General features: G+C 38.5%; 1 pseudogene; it reads left to right on the top strand.

The window, feature by feature from the left end:
* The first annotated feature begins 6,241 nt into the window (after window positions 1–6,241).
* Window positions 6,242–15,063, top strand: LOC107127488 (heterogeneous nuclear ribonucleoprotein A1-like; annotated as a pseudogene).
* Window positions 15,064–15,310: the final 247 nt, after the last annotated feature.

The raw sequence follows: 15,310 nt of genomic DNA, 5'->3' as shown, positions 1-15,310 counted from the left end.
CTTTTTTGTAGAGACAGGGTCTTAACATGTTGCCCAGGCTGATCTCGAATTTCTGGGCTCAAGGGATCCTCCCACCTTAGCCTTCCAAAGTGCTGGGATTACAGGAGTGAGCCACCATGCCCAGCATTTCAGACACTTTAAGGTCATAATTTTTACTGTAATCCCTAATTAATAATTTCCTATTTTTCAAAGGCTTTCATTAATCATTGAATTATTTCATGTTTCAGATAGGTATAAACCTATTATTTCATGTTTGGATATTTTGGTAAAACAAATTTAAGCAATTTCTTTAAATTCAGGTCTTTGGAATAGATTGTTTTTTTAAGTAGAGTAACCAAAAGCTAATTTAAGTTCATCTAAATTCAAATATTAGTATTAATCAAGAAATTTAGTTCCAATTTTCCAAAGTTGGAAAAATCTACAAAAGAAAATAACCACAAAACTTTTTTTCTCAGGGTTCAATGCTTAGGTAAATCATGCAAAATAACACAACACATGCTAATATAAGAAATTTGCTTTTAAAAATGTTTGTGAAACTACAGGTCATAATCCACTGAGATCATAAAATCAATTCAGTAAGTCACAAACAGCATCCCTTTTGAAAAGTGAAAGACAATTTTAAAAAGATAATTATCAGAATACATTGCAGCTGGTAGGTACATCTTTGCAAAATTTTTGTCTCAACTCTTTATGTGAATACACACACACACATGTTTATTGGTAATGGATTGTGATAGAAATTTTTTTTTAATGTGGGTTTCCCTAAAATATGTTTGAAAGCCTTGTTCTAGAAATGTCCTTCAGTTAACACATCTTCTGCCCATGAACCATGTACATGTACAGTTTAGTACATCCAGTCAACAAAAGTTTCTTGAATGCCTATGTGAGAATTAGCATTCTTGCTCATGACCCAGCGCCCCAAACTATCTAAGACTCATTTATGTTAACCATACTCCAGTGCATTTTAGCATGGATTAAAATGAAAAAGTATTTAGGCCAATCCAAAGGTAAGCAAAAAATTAAATTAACTAAAAAGCCCCATTGTTCAAGCATACTGATGGTTGTTTGTAATAACCCTTTGGAAACTTGAAACTGAAAACTACTTCCTTGGCATTTTTTTCCTCCATCCTGTACACACACTGATAAGTTATTGTGGGCAAGAAATGTTTGGGAGGATATGAGTTAGCACAGAATTTTTCATTCAAGGGAAAAAAGTGTTATATTTATTTTGAGAAGAAATGTCACGCAAAAATTACACAGATTCATAACTTTTAAGCCATGTGTGCTTTCTAAAGTTTGACACTTTCTCTTTCAGCACAATTTCTCAATCTATTTCAGTGCTATGAATTTTATCATTATTTAAAAATTAATTTTTGAATAAAATTCCATCTCAGTTACACAGATTCACAATTATAAACTTAAAAAGATTATTCAGTTTGTAGCTTAGAGCATACCAGAATTTACTCATATTATATAATAAGATTCTGCATTCGTAGAGAAAGACTTTGCTGAAAACATTAGTGTAAATGCTAACGGTTAAGATGGTTGTTAAAATTTTTAAATCACTTTCATTTTGGGTATTTTAAGTAATTTTGGGGTGCCTTAAGTGCTTCAGTGAAATATCTCCACAGAGTAATCCTTCAAAAAGTGTTGATTAAATGATGTATTTGGAGAGTTAATAAATGAAGCAATCAAGCAGAAGCAATAAATCTATTGATAATTTTCACCACAATATGTTTATCGCCAAAAAGCACTGGTTGCTGGTGAAATCTATTGAACACTTGCTATGTGCCAGGAACTAAGTTAGGCATTTCCATGTGTTCTCTCATTTTATCCTCACAAAAATGTGGAAGTGAATACTAGCATTATGGCCATTACACAGATGAAACCACTGAGACTTAAATAACTTTTTCAATGTCCCACAACTGGTAAGTGGAAGAATAGGATCTAGGATTTGAGATGGAAAAAAAATTCAATATTGGGTCCAAATTCTAACAATCTTAAGTGAATCCTTTGGGCTGCTTTATTTTTATGAAAGAGCCTTCCGGCCGGGCAGTTACTTACACCTGTAACCCCAGCGCTTTGGGAGGGTGGGGCGGGCAGATCGCTTGAGCTCAAGAGTTCAAGACCAGCGTGGGCAACATGGAAACCCTATCTCTACCAAAAAAGATTTTATAAATTAGCCAGCTATGGTGGTGCACCTGTAGTCCCAGCTACTAGGGAGCCTAAGGTGGCAGGATCGCTTGAGCCCGGGAGGTAGAGGCTGCAGTGAGCCGAGATCACACCACTGCACTCCAGCCTGGGCAACAGAGAGACACCCTGTCTCAAAAAAACAGAAAAAAGAGCCTTCCCACTTCAGCCCTAAGACCAGAATGATTTGCCCGCTTTTTGGAGCCTTCGGGAAATGGAATACATATCTGAGAGACAGACTTAATGTCTAATCTGCAGGAACAATCTTTCATGGTAGAGATGGGAGGAAGTGGGGCTGTGCAGTTGTATCTTTGGATGGCCTTTCAAGCTAAGACCTTGATCTGCTCAAAGCAATTTCTCTCCTTCATGCTCAATGAGCCCTGACACTTTGGTGTCCTGGATCTGTTACTCATATTTCTCTTATACTGGAAACCTGCAGACTCTCAGCTCTTCCCAGGAAGGCAGGGCCAGGTTGTTCGCCACAAAGCACTGGTTGCTGGTTGAATCAAGAGTAGGTGGACCGGAAACCAGTAGGTGGCTTTATTCAAAGGATCTCACCCAACAATGGCAGTAGAATGAGCTAAGCTAGCCAAGCTCAGTTCCTCTGGAATTTGGCTCAGGAAATATGGAGAAGGGAATGGAAAAGAATGTGGAGAGAAGCTGAGACAGTAAGAGAGAAACTATATGGGGCCAAAAGAGAGAGTCAAGAAGGCAGAAGGCCCCTAGAGCTGGCTTTCTGTTCCAGCTCCCATCCATACATGGCTATTCATATTTTGTTTTTATAAAAAGTTTTTAAACACCTCTTTTTTTCCTTAAGGAACCCACTGTTTCTTCTCCTAACTGATCTATTTAAATTATCACTGTGACTATGAAACATGGAATTAAAACCATAGACACTACTCCATGAGCATCTATTAGCAACGATCTCATAGTAACTCTATCACCCAGACCTTGTCAAAGGGTGAGAGAGGCCTGTGCTTTTTCCAACTGGTTCCTGGCATATGTAAAAAGTCAAAACACCTATGTGCAACTTATAAAAAAGTTAAAGCTTTTAGTTTAGCTTTTTAAAGAAAAGGTGGACCTTTTCTTCCTCGGGCTTGTCAGTGGATCTCTGTGACCATGCAAAACTCGACCAGAGATTGTATCAAAACTCAGTACTTGCAGCTCTGAGTGAACATGAAGCCAAATAACCCTGTGGGCTCCCCCTCTGCTGTCCTTGATACTGCTTTAGGAAGGAGAGGCCAGGGCCAGAATTAAGGGGGAAGGGAACACAGGATAGATGCATAGGGCAGGGGTACTTTGGTTCCAAGGAAATAAAAGTTCTAAGTCTGTGGTGAAGAAGACCTTCAGTAAGCGGCTAAACGGGAGTGCCAGGAACATATGAGAAAGGTAAGATGTGGAAGAAAGAAGGAAGACCTCATAAAAGGCATGGGTGGCTGGGCGCAGTGGCTCACCCCTTTAATCCCAGCACTTTGGGAAGCCGAGGCAGGCGGATCACGAGGTTAGGAGCTCAAGACCAGCCTGGCCAACATGGTGAAACCTTGTCTCTACTAAAACAAACAAACAAACAAACGAAAAACCCCACAAAAATTAGCTGGGCGTGGTAGCGTGCACCTGTAAGCCCAGCTACTCTGAAGCTGAAGCAGGAGAAGCACTAAACCTGGGAGGTGGTGGTTGCAGTGAGCCGAGATCGCGCTGCTGCACACTGTAGCCTGCGTGACAGAGCAAGACTCTCTCGGAAAAGAAAAAAAAAAAAAAAAAGAAGGCACGGGCTACAGGAAGAAGTCAACGGTAAAACGTTCACTTCATGCTTTTCCCTAGGGTCTTTCTCATAATACAAATACATGCATTTGCCTCGAGCTTCTGTCTCTTGATCCTGATCTTATAACATCAGCATCTGCATCGCACCTTACACTTTACACAGGGCTTTCACCCACCTTATTATACTTAATTCTTACACCACTAGGAGTGGGACAATATGCTTTTTAATCTATTTTACAGATGGTAAAGTGGAGGCCGAAGCTATTAATTTTGAGCAGCACAAATCCAGGGGTCTTTTTTTCATTGCACTATTCTGGAAACAGGCAGGTAAAAAGCTTCTCTCAGACATCACCACCTCTGCCTTTGCCTGTTCATGCAAGTCTGAGATAAAAGAAAAAAGGAGAAAATCTAATTTCTCCACAATATAGAAATGTAATTCAATACTAATGGGTATTTCTGCTATAGTTATTTTATATGCAGGACTTTTTAAGGATTCACCCTCAGAAGACTCTATCCCTTCTTAGTCCTCAATTATATATATCACTTCTTATTTTGACATAAAAGATGAATATTTCATTTAGGCAGGCTTATTGGAAAGGGTAACACACTATCTTGGTTGCCCTACTTTAAAAAAGATTCTTTATGCTTACTTGGGGTTAAAAATAGCTTGATTTTACAGCAAAAGCTTGATACCGCACATCCAACACAAAGTGTAGCAGATTAGGCCCCCAGGACTGGGCTCTTTCACTCTCCAATATCATATTTTTCTCAAAGTCTCCTTGCCCAACCTCAAAAGTTCTTGATATGAAACAAGTAACTTCATGCTTATTTTTAAAATCTCAGTAAATGTGAGGAACCTTTGCCATAGGAATAATGACAACAAGCATGTCCTTATGTATCAGTTCATGGTTCATAAAACATTTGTATCAATATCATATGCTAATCATCACAATACACAGAAATGACTGTTAACTTCATATAAATGTTCGTAATCAGAATCAGAAAGATTAACTTGCCCAAAGTTTCACAGCTCGTTGGTGGCAGATCTGGGACTAGAACCTAAGCACCCTGAATAACTGAATGTGGAGAGAAGACATTTATTCAGTGTCTTTTCAATATTCCATGATCATTTCTGCATCAACAGTAAATCCTAACATGATAATTTATTTATTTAACAATCAAGCAACAAAACCCTATTCATTAATTCATTCATTCAATATTATCTGAGCCCTTTCTCAGTACCTTTTCTAGGTACTGAGAATACAGCAGGGAAATAATAGACAAAAATGTTATATTTCAATTGTGATTCCAGCTAATTATTTGTGTGTGTGAATATATATATTTACATTGCATTACATTGTATTAGGTATTAAAAGTAATCTAGAGATGATTTAAAGTACACAGGAGGATGTGCATAGGTTATATGCAAATACAATTTTACATCAGGGACTTGAGCACCTGTGGATTTTTGATTTTTGACTTGTGTGTGTGTGTGTGTGTGTGTGTGTGTGCATGTGCGCGTGCACGCACATGTGCATGTGTATGCCTGTATATACGTATATACAAAACCTTGAGATGTGTTATGTATGTGTGTGGGTGCATGCACCCATAATGCTAAATAGTAAGAAATATTAAGGAGAAAAATAAAGCATAGATGGAAGTGGGAACAATTATTCATGTGCACCAGGAGAGTACACCTTGCTCATCTGCTTTAGTTTTATGGTTTCAACAGTAAAAACACTGCAAACAACCTAACTGCTCATTTTCATGAAAATGGATAAATACTGCGTGGCAGAGTTACAGAATGGAATATTATGCAACAGCAAAAATGTATGATCTATGTGTACCAGATACAATATAGTTTAATGATAAAAATATAACCTTAAGTGGGGAAAAGCAGAAAGTCACAGAAGACTACATACACTATCATGTCATTTTTTAACCAAAAAAAAAAAAACAAGCAAAACTAAATGACATACTCTTCAAGAATACATACATATGTGGTAAACATATTTTAGATGGTTAAAAATGCAAACTCTAGTAGGAAAGTAGAGGGTTGGATCAGAGAAAAACACACAGGGCTGTTTCGTTGATGTTGAGAATGGTTTAGCATCTAGGGTGGGTGGTAGGGTCATGAGTTTTCATTTTATTATTATGCTGCAAAACTTCCATATATGTTACATATATTATTGTGTATTTATCAAATATATGACAATACATAATTTAAGACATATACGAGAAGAACACTTAGAATTATGTTTTTAAATCATTTCAGATTGTTTATATCACAAAGTTGCATTTTATATTCGAGCAACAGGCAGCCAAGAAGATGTGTACAGTACACTGAAGTTTACAAAGGCCTTTCTTATAATGTCTTTTTAAAATCTTGTATAGTAGTTATTATTATCCCTAGCTTTCAGATGAGTAAACCAAGGAAGAGCTTAAGTGATTTATTTAATCTCACACGACTTGCCAGTGGGAGAGATGTCTTTAATTGTCTAAAATTAATGCTCCTATAACCATTTGGAAGCACAGGGCTTTCTTGCTCAACAAAAGACCAAATAAATCCTAGAACATTAGAGCTGGAAGGAGTTTAAAGATCAACCTTTTCAATTCCTTCATTTCACAGATGGAGAAAAGAAGACCCACATACATTAAGGATTTGCCTGGCATCACACAGCTCCTTTCAATGGAAGAAAGGACAGTTGACTCGTCTTGACTCACATCTGAACCCGAGTGAAGCCCTTTTACACTCTGTCAGACTGCCTTTGAAGTAGATTGATACTATTATTTTGTAGCCACTAGGCTATAAGAAGACCAAAAACTTGAACTTAAGGCATGCCAAATATCCATCATCAAGATGAATGTTGAAGACTATTATTCATAACAGAAAAGCTACAGAGAGTCTTATTTATTAATAACATCAACTGATGTATTAAGTATCACAGCACTTTACTTATGAATGCAAGTTTGATATATGAAAAAAAAAAATTCCGGTAACAAGATGAAAAACCCAACAGCTGCTTTCTGAAGAGAGATAAAGAACCTTATCATTTGAAGAGATCCTCAATCTGAGACATCCAATGAAACATCAGTGATACTGGTTCTTAAAATGGCATCAGAGTCATTAAAATGTATACAAATGAGTTGTTATATTAGTCTTTTAAGAATACTCAGAGCCTCAATAGTCTTTCCTCACACTCCTTATAATCTCCAGTTACTAAAGGTTTTTAAATTCATTTAAATAAACCCTATAGTGAATAACTATAAAAAGTAGAATGAGGAGATGTATTTGTCAGCTTACTCCTTTCTGCCCGTGGACGCCGCTGAGGACACATCATTAAAGTCTCTCTTCTCCCTGCCATCATGTCTAAGTCAGAGTCTCCTCAAGAGCCCAAACAACAGCCGAGGAAGCTCTTCATTGGAGGGTTGAGGTTTGAAACATCAGATGAGAGCCTGAGGAGCCATTCTGAGCAATGAGGAATGCTCACAGACTGTGTGGTAATGAGAGATCCAAACACCAATCACTCCACGGGCTTTGGGTTTGTCATATACACCACTGTGGAGGAGGTGGATGCAGCCATGAATGCAAGGCCACAGAAGGTGGATGGAAGAGTTGTGGAACCAAAGACAGCTGTCTCAAGAGAAGATTCTCAAAGACCAGGTACCCACTTAACAATGAAAAAGATATTTGTTGGTGGCATTAAAGAAGACACTGAAGAACATCCCCTAAGATATTATTTTGAACAGTATGGAAAAATTGAAGTGATTCAGGACATAGGCATGGGAAAGGACTTCATGTCTAAAACACCCAAAGCAATGGCAAAAAAAGCCAAAATTGACAAGTGGGATCTAATTAAACTAAAGAGCTTCTGCACAGCAAAAGAAACTACCATCAGAGTGAACAAACAGGCAACCTACAGAATGGGAGAAAATTTTTGCAATCTACTCATCTGACAAAGGGCTAATATCCAGAACCTACAAAGAACTCAATCAAATTTACAAGAAAAAAACAAACAACCCCATCAAAAAGTGGGCAAAGGATATGAACAGACACTTCTCAAAAGAAGACATTCAGACAGCAAATAGACACATGAAAAAATGCTCATCATCACTGGTCATCAGAGAAATGCAAATCAAAACCACAATGAGATACCATCTCACACAAGTTAGAATGGCAATCATTAAAAAATCAGGAAACAACAGGTGCTGGAGAGGATGTGGAGAAGTGGGAACACTTTTACACTGTTGGTGGGACTCTAAACTAGTTCAACCATTGTGGAAAACAGTGTGGCGATTCCTCAAGGATCTAGAACCAGAAATACCATTTGACCCAGCCATTCCATTACTGGGTATATACCCAAAGGATTATAAATCATGCTGCTATAAAGACACATGCACACGTATGTTTACTGCAGCACTATTCGCAATAGCAAAGACTTGGAATCAACCCAAATGTCCATCAGTGACAGACTGGATTAAGAAAATGTGGCACATATACACCATGGAATACTATGCAGCCATAAAAAAGGATGAGTTCGTGTCCTTTGTAGGGACATGGATGCAGCTGGAAACCATCATTCTCAGCAAACTATTGCAAGAACAGAAAACCAAACACCGCATGTTCTCACTCATAGGTGGGAATTGAACAATGAGATCACTTGGACACAGGAAGGGGAACATCACACACCAGGGCCTATTGTGGGGAGGGTGGATGGGGGAGGGATAGCATTAGGAGATATACCTAATGTAAATGACAAGTTAATGGGGGCAGCACACCAACATGGCACATGTATACATATGTAACAAACCTGCACATTGTGCACATGTACCCTAGAACTTGAAGTATAATAATAATAATTAAAAAAAAAAAAAAAAAGAAATCATGACTGACCAAGGCAGTGGCAAGAAAAGGGGTTTTGCCTTTGTAACCTTTGACAACCATGACTCCACATATAAGATTGCCAATTCAGAAATACCATATTGTGAATGGCCACAACTATGAAGTTAGGAAAGCCCTGTCAAAGCAAGAGATGGCTAGTGCTCCGTCCAGCCAAATAAGTCGAAGTGGTTCTGGAAACTTTGGTAATGGTCGTGGAGGTGGTTTTGGTGGGAATGACAACTTTGGTCATGGAGGAAACTTCCGTGGTCGTGTTGGCTTTGGTGGCAGCCATGGTGGTGGTGGATATGGTGGCAGTGCAGATGGCTATAATGGATTTGGTAATGATGGAAGGAATTTTGGAGGTGGTAGCAGCTACAATGATTTTGGCAATTACAACTCTCGGTCTTCAAATTTTGGGCCTATGAAGGGAGGAAACTTTGGAGGCAGAAGCTCTTGCCCCTATGATGGTGGAGGCCAATACTTAGCCAAACCATGAAACCAAAGGGGCTATGGGAGTTCCAGTAGCAACAGTAGCTATGGCAGTGGCAGAAGATTTTAATTAGGAAACAAAGCTTAGCAGGAGAGGAGAGCCAGAGAAGTGACAGGGAAGCTATAGGTTACAACAGATTTGTGAACTCAGTCAAGCACAGTGGTGGCAGGACTTAGCTGCTATGAAGAAGACATGTTTTAGACAAATTAGACAAATACTCATGTGTACGAGCAAAAAACCTCAAGGACTGTATTTGTGACTAATTGTATAACAGGTTATTTTAGTTTCTGTTCTGTGAAAAGTTAAAGAATTCCAACAAAGGGTTTTAATTTTTTTTTTTTTTTGGCACCCATGTTGTTGATTGCTAAATGTAACAATCCGATCATGATGCTGAATAGAATAAATGCCTTTTTTAAAAAAAAGAAGTAGAATGAGGAAAGGGAAGAGTACTGGACCTTTTTTCTGGAGTCAAAAGACCTAGGTTTAAATATCAGATATGCCATTTACTTGCTTTCTGAGGTTAAACAAGTTTCTCAACCTCTCTGATCCTTGGTTAACTGATATGTAAGGTGACAATGATAATTACTACCTTACAGAATTAAGAAATATAATGTATGGGGAAGGTCTTAGTAAACAGTAATAATACAAATATCCTTGTAGCTTTTATACAAAATCCTGTGACTCATTCAATTACATAATCATCCATTCAATAAGCATATTGATCACCTACTCAATAAATGAGTGACACTGTTTTTGACACTGTGGACCATTCCAAGATACAAAAAATCTAGCTTTGGCTGTTTGGGAACCAAAGGAGATATTTTTTCCTAATATATGTAAATATTTATAATATGAATCCGTATGTAATAACGTCCGTAGAATTAGTACAGAAAAAAAGGTAAGACTACAGGGCTGGGAGAGATCAATCTGACTAGGTGATAAGGAAATGCATCTTAAAGAAGACGGCATTGGGCCAGTTTCTAAGGATGGGCAGGATTTCTAAAGGAAGATGGTGGCTTTCAAAGTGGAAGAAAAAGCATGATCAAGGACTTAGAAATGGAAGCACACCTTCCATCATCCTCTGGATCCTTATTTGTTTTTTATGTGAGCACCTGGTTTTTCACAGTGTCATTTTGTTTACTGGTGTCTCCCTTGCAAGTCCAATGTATTAGACCATTCTTGCCTGACTATGAAGGAATATCTGAAATTAGATAATTTGTAAAGAAAATAAACTGATTTGGCTCACAGTTCTGCAGGCAGTACAACCATGGTGCTGGCATTTGATCAGCTTCTGTAGAGGCCTAAGGGTGCTTTTATTCATGATAGAAGATGAAGTGGGAGTAGGTATGTCACACGGCCAGAGCAGGTGCAAGAAGGGGAGGGAGGTGCCACACACTTTTAAACAACCCAATCCTGAACTCACTCATCATCAAGGAGATGCAATTAAGCCATTCATGAGAGATCTGCCCCCATGATCCAAAAACCTCCCACCAGGCCCCACCTCCAACACTGGGGATTATATTTCAACATGAGATTTGGTGGGGACACAGATCCAAACCATATCATTCTGCCCCTGCCCCCACAAATCCCATGTTCTTCTCACATTGCAAAATATAATCATCTCCTGCCAATAGTTCCCCAAAAGTCACAATTTGTTTCAGCATCATCCAAAAGTCCAGAGTCCAAAGTCTGAAACAAGGCAAGTCCCTTACACCTATGAACCTATAAAATTAAAAAATATATATTTCTTCCAAGACACAGTGTGGGTACAGACATTGGGTATACACTCCCATTCCAAAAGAGAGAAATTGGCCAAAACAAAGGGGCTACAGGCTCTGTGCAAGTCTGAAACCCATTAAATCTTTAAGTTCCATTAAATCTTTAAGTCATTAAATCTTTAAGCTCCAAAATAATCTCCTTTGACTTCATGTCCCACATGCAAGACATAATGTAGCAAAGGTGGATTCCCAAGGCTTTGGCCAGCTCCACTCCTGTGGATTTCCGGGTTCGGCCCCAATGATTGCCCTTACTGGTTGGAATTGAGTGCCTACAGCTTTTCTAGGCTCAAGATGTAAAGCTGCCAGTAGATATACTATCCTGGGGTTGGGAGGTCAGTGGCCTCCTTCTCACAGCTCCACTAGGCAGTGCCCCAGTGGGGTCTCTGTGGGGCCTCCAACCCCAAATTTCCCCCTCAATACTACTGCCATAGTAGAGGTTCTCTGTGAGGGATTGCCCCTGCAACAGTCTTCTGCCTGGTACCCAGGCTTTCTCATACATGCTCTGAAGTCTATAGAGAGACTGCAAAGTCTCCTTTACTCTTGTACTCTGCATGCCCACAGGCTTAACACCACATGGAACTCTCCAAGGCTTATGACTTGCATCCTCTGAAGCAGCAGCTTGAGCTGTATCTGTGGCCCTTTGAGCCATGGCTGGAGCTGGAACAGCAGGGATGTGGGAGCAGTTTCCCAAGACTACACAGGACAATGGGGCCCCAGGCCTGACCCATGAAACCATTTAGCCCTCCTAGGCCTCTGAGCCTGTGATGGGAGGAGCTGCCTCAGAGATTTCTGAAATGCCTTTCAGGCCTTTTTCCCATTGTCTTGGCTATCAGCACCTGGTTCTTTCTTACCCATGCAAATATCTCTAGCAAGTGGTTGCTCCCCAGCCCACTTAGATTCTTCCCCTGAAAATGGTCTTTCTTTTTCTACCACATGGCCAGGCTGCAAATTTTCCAGATGTTTAAGCTCTGCTTCCCCTTTAAATATAAATTCCAATTTTGAGTCATTTCATTGCTCCTGCATCTGAGTATAGTATGTTAGAAGCAGCCAGGCCATATCTTAAATGCTTCACTGCATAGAAACTTCCTCCACAAGATACCCTAGGTTGTCACTCTTAATGTCAAACTTCCACAGAGCCCTAGGGCATGGACACGATACAACCACCAAGTCCTTTGCTACAGAATAACAAGGGTAACCTTTCTCTAGTTTCCAATCAGTTCCTCATTTCTATCTGAGACCTCAGCAGCCTGGACTTCACTTGTCCATATCACTATCAGCATTATGGTCACAACCATTTAAGCAGCCTATAAGAAGTTTCAAACTCTCACTCATCTTCCTGCCTTCTTCTGAGTCCTCCAGACTCCTCCAACTTCTGCCCATTGCCCAGTTCCAAAGCTGCTTCTACATTTCCAAGTATCTTTATAGCAATGTCCACTCCTAAGTCCCAATTTTCTGTGTTAGGCCCTTCTTGTATTGCTATAAAGGAATACCAGAGACTGGGTAATTTATAAAGAAAAGAGATTTAATTGTTTCATAGTTCTGCAAGTTGTACAAGCATAGCACTGGCATCTGCTTGGCTTCTGGGGAGGCCTAAGTGATCTTTTACTCATGACAGAAGGCAAAGCGAGAGCAGGCATATCACATGGCCAGAGCAGAAGCAAGAGAGTGAGGAGGGAGGTGCCACACACTTTCAAACAACCCAGACTGTCATAAACTCACTTCTCACCAAGGAGATGGCACTGTGCCATTCAAGAGAGATTGGCCACTATGATACAAACACCTCCCACCAGGCCCTACCTCCAACACTGGGGATTATATTTCAAAATGAGATTTTGCAGGGACACAGATCCAAACCACATCATCCACTAACCCCAGTTAGAATATGAGATCTTTGAGTGCCAGAATCATGTCTCGTAAAGCCTAAGGCAGTGCTGGGTCCATAGAGAGGGTTCAGTAAAAGAGCTACTGACATACTTTTATAGAAGGCTCCATGTGTGCTTTCTGAATGAAAGGACAGGGAATAGAAAAATACCTGCACAGAAAAGTGCTTTAAATTAATGACACTAATGGTATATATAAACCAGCACATTTTCCCATAAACTTGGCCATTTTCCCATAAACCCTATGTTTTGTATTTTGCAAAGCAATAGAATTATTACTTTACTTTGGGAAGAACACACACACACATACACACACACACACACATAGACACACCAAGAAGGAGAGAGTGAGACTTAATCTCTAAAGCTTATGTGTGACTTGTGTTTTGGATGTCAATAAAGATAAAACAAATAAAGCTGGGAAATGTAGCTTTGCTTAGGGTTTTAAAGATTCTTTCTTTTTCATAAAAAACTTTTTAACTTGAGTTTATACCTATCCAAAGCAACAAGCCCAATGCCAATTTTATACATTTTGAAGGCTATGGCAATCTTTCTCTTGATTTTGGTTCTTTTTATAACTATATTCCATTATTATCAAAACATCTTTGATCTAGTCCCTGTCCTTCATGTGAGATAGTTAAGAGTGACTCCTAATATTAAATCCAGAATACATGGTTTGAATTAGAAGCTGTAGGAAGATTAATCTCTAATATAAAGTTATTTGTAGGAAAAATATTCCATGATACTCTATGTGTAAATTATTAACAAATGCATTTCCAGTGAGTCTTTTTTCTCACTCTTTGGTTCTGTGAAACAGCAGGAAAAAATATATTGCCAATTAAAATATTTTTATAACTTTATTTTTATTGCCTTTGAGATAAATCTCAGAGTACAAGTTTTTGAGAAGACCTCCAGCAACAAAGACCTATGTATATTATATATGCTAACAATTATTTTCTGGTTTGACTTTGGGAAAAAGAAGATAAAATTCATATATTATAGAGAGTTGATATTGATATTTTTGTAAAGAAAGAAATACCAAGCAATCATTCAATATTACTCTAGGGAAGTTTTCTGGCTTGAGGGTTTAAATAATATTTTTATTTATATAAAAGTACAGTGTAAGATCAATTTTGTTTCCTTTTCATTAAATAGCAGTAGGCAGTTTGTCTGCATTGCATTTGAGAGATACTTGTCTTCTTGCCTTTGGCAACTTAAGGAGATAGCAATAGATAGGAAATAAGACATCTTTTATATTTATATTATACATTGGATTCTAGAAAAAGTTGCTCTTGAAAAGGGCTCTAAATTAATTTTTGACTTTTCTAAAAGCAATTTTCAGTGTCCAAGCAAAGCGGAAGACTGAAAAATTATTCAGTAATTTGAATTCTAAGTAGCTTATTTGGATAATTGGAGGAGAAAACATTTTATCTACTCATTCCTTCATCCATTTATTCAACAAATATTTTCTGAGACTCTCTGGTTCCACGCATACATTCAGCCCTGGAGATTCGGTGGTGAACAAGATAGGTACAGCCCTGCCTACTGGAAGTTAAATAATCTTCTTAGGACTCCTGCCCTTCCCAATCATAAGAAAATCATATTCTGTTCAAGGATAAAGAGAATGTAGCCATGAAATTCAGGCAAAAATAATAATATTAACAGTAACAATTCTGTAAGGAGCCCTTGTGCTGTGTGCATCATAAAATCACTTCCATCGTTACATTAGCCAAAGAACCCTTGCCCAAAAGCTTATTGCTTCTAAATCAAGAGTTTTACAAAAACAATAAAACATTATTAAATGATAGTATCGTATCATGTACATTTGCCATTAGAATAAGTTTAAGTTTTCAAGGATAGCTTTTAGAAAATTTTCTCATATACAGAATCCCTCCTATTTGGGCAGCTGCCTGCAGGGAAAGGCAGAAGACACTGAATAGAGGATCTAACCTGCTTTTCTCCTATTGATAATATATACATAATTTAAGGAAAACTGACATACAGAGCAAGATTTAGGAAACATATGGGACATAGGTCTCTTCTATCACTAAATTTTAGTTTCTGATAAACTGTATCTCTATTCAATTCAACCCTCATCTTCCCTATTTCCCTGGCCTTATGTTTCCTTTATAAAGTAGAAGATCCTGTTTTGTACACACTGGTGATTGGGATTAAAGAGTTGCCGCTCCTATTCTCTGAGTTCCCAAACAAAAGACCCTTAATAGTAACAGTTTATCCTGGCAAGGTCCTAATCATGGTTTCCTCCACCCTGATAACTAGCCTGTGTCTTTCCACTTCCATCATCAGAAATATAAAAATAAAATTTCCA

The sequence above is a fragment of the Macaca fascicularis genome, chromosome 14, assembly GCF_037993035.2.
Source record: "Macaca fascicularis isolate 582-1 chromosome 14, T2T-MFA8v1.1".
Classification (NCBI taxonomy): domain Eukaryota; kingdom Metazoa; phylum Chordata; class Mammalia; order Primates; family Cercopithecidae; genus Macaca; species Macaca fascicularis.
Note: the sequence above shows the minus strand (reverse complement) of the source record. Positions and strands in the feature narration are given on the sequence as shown.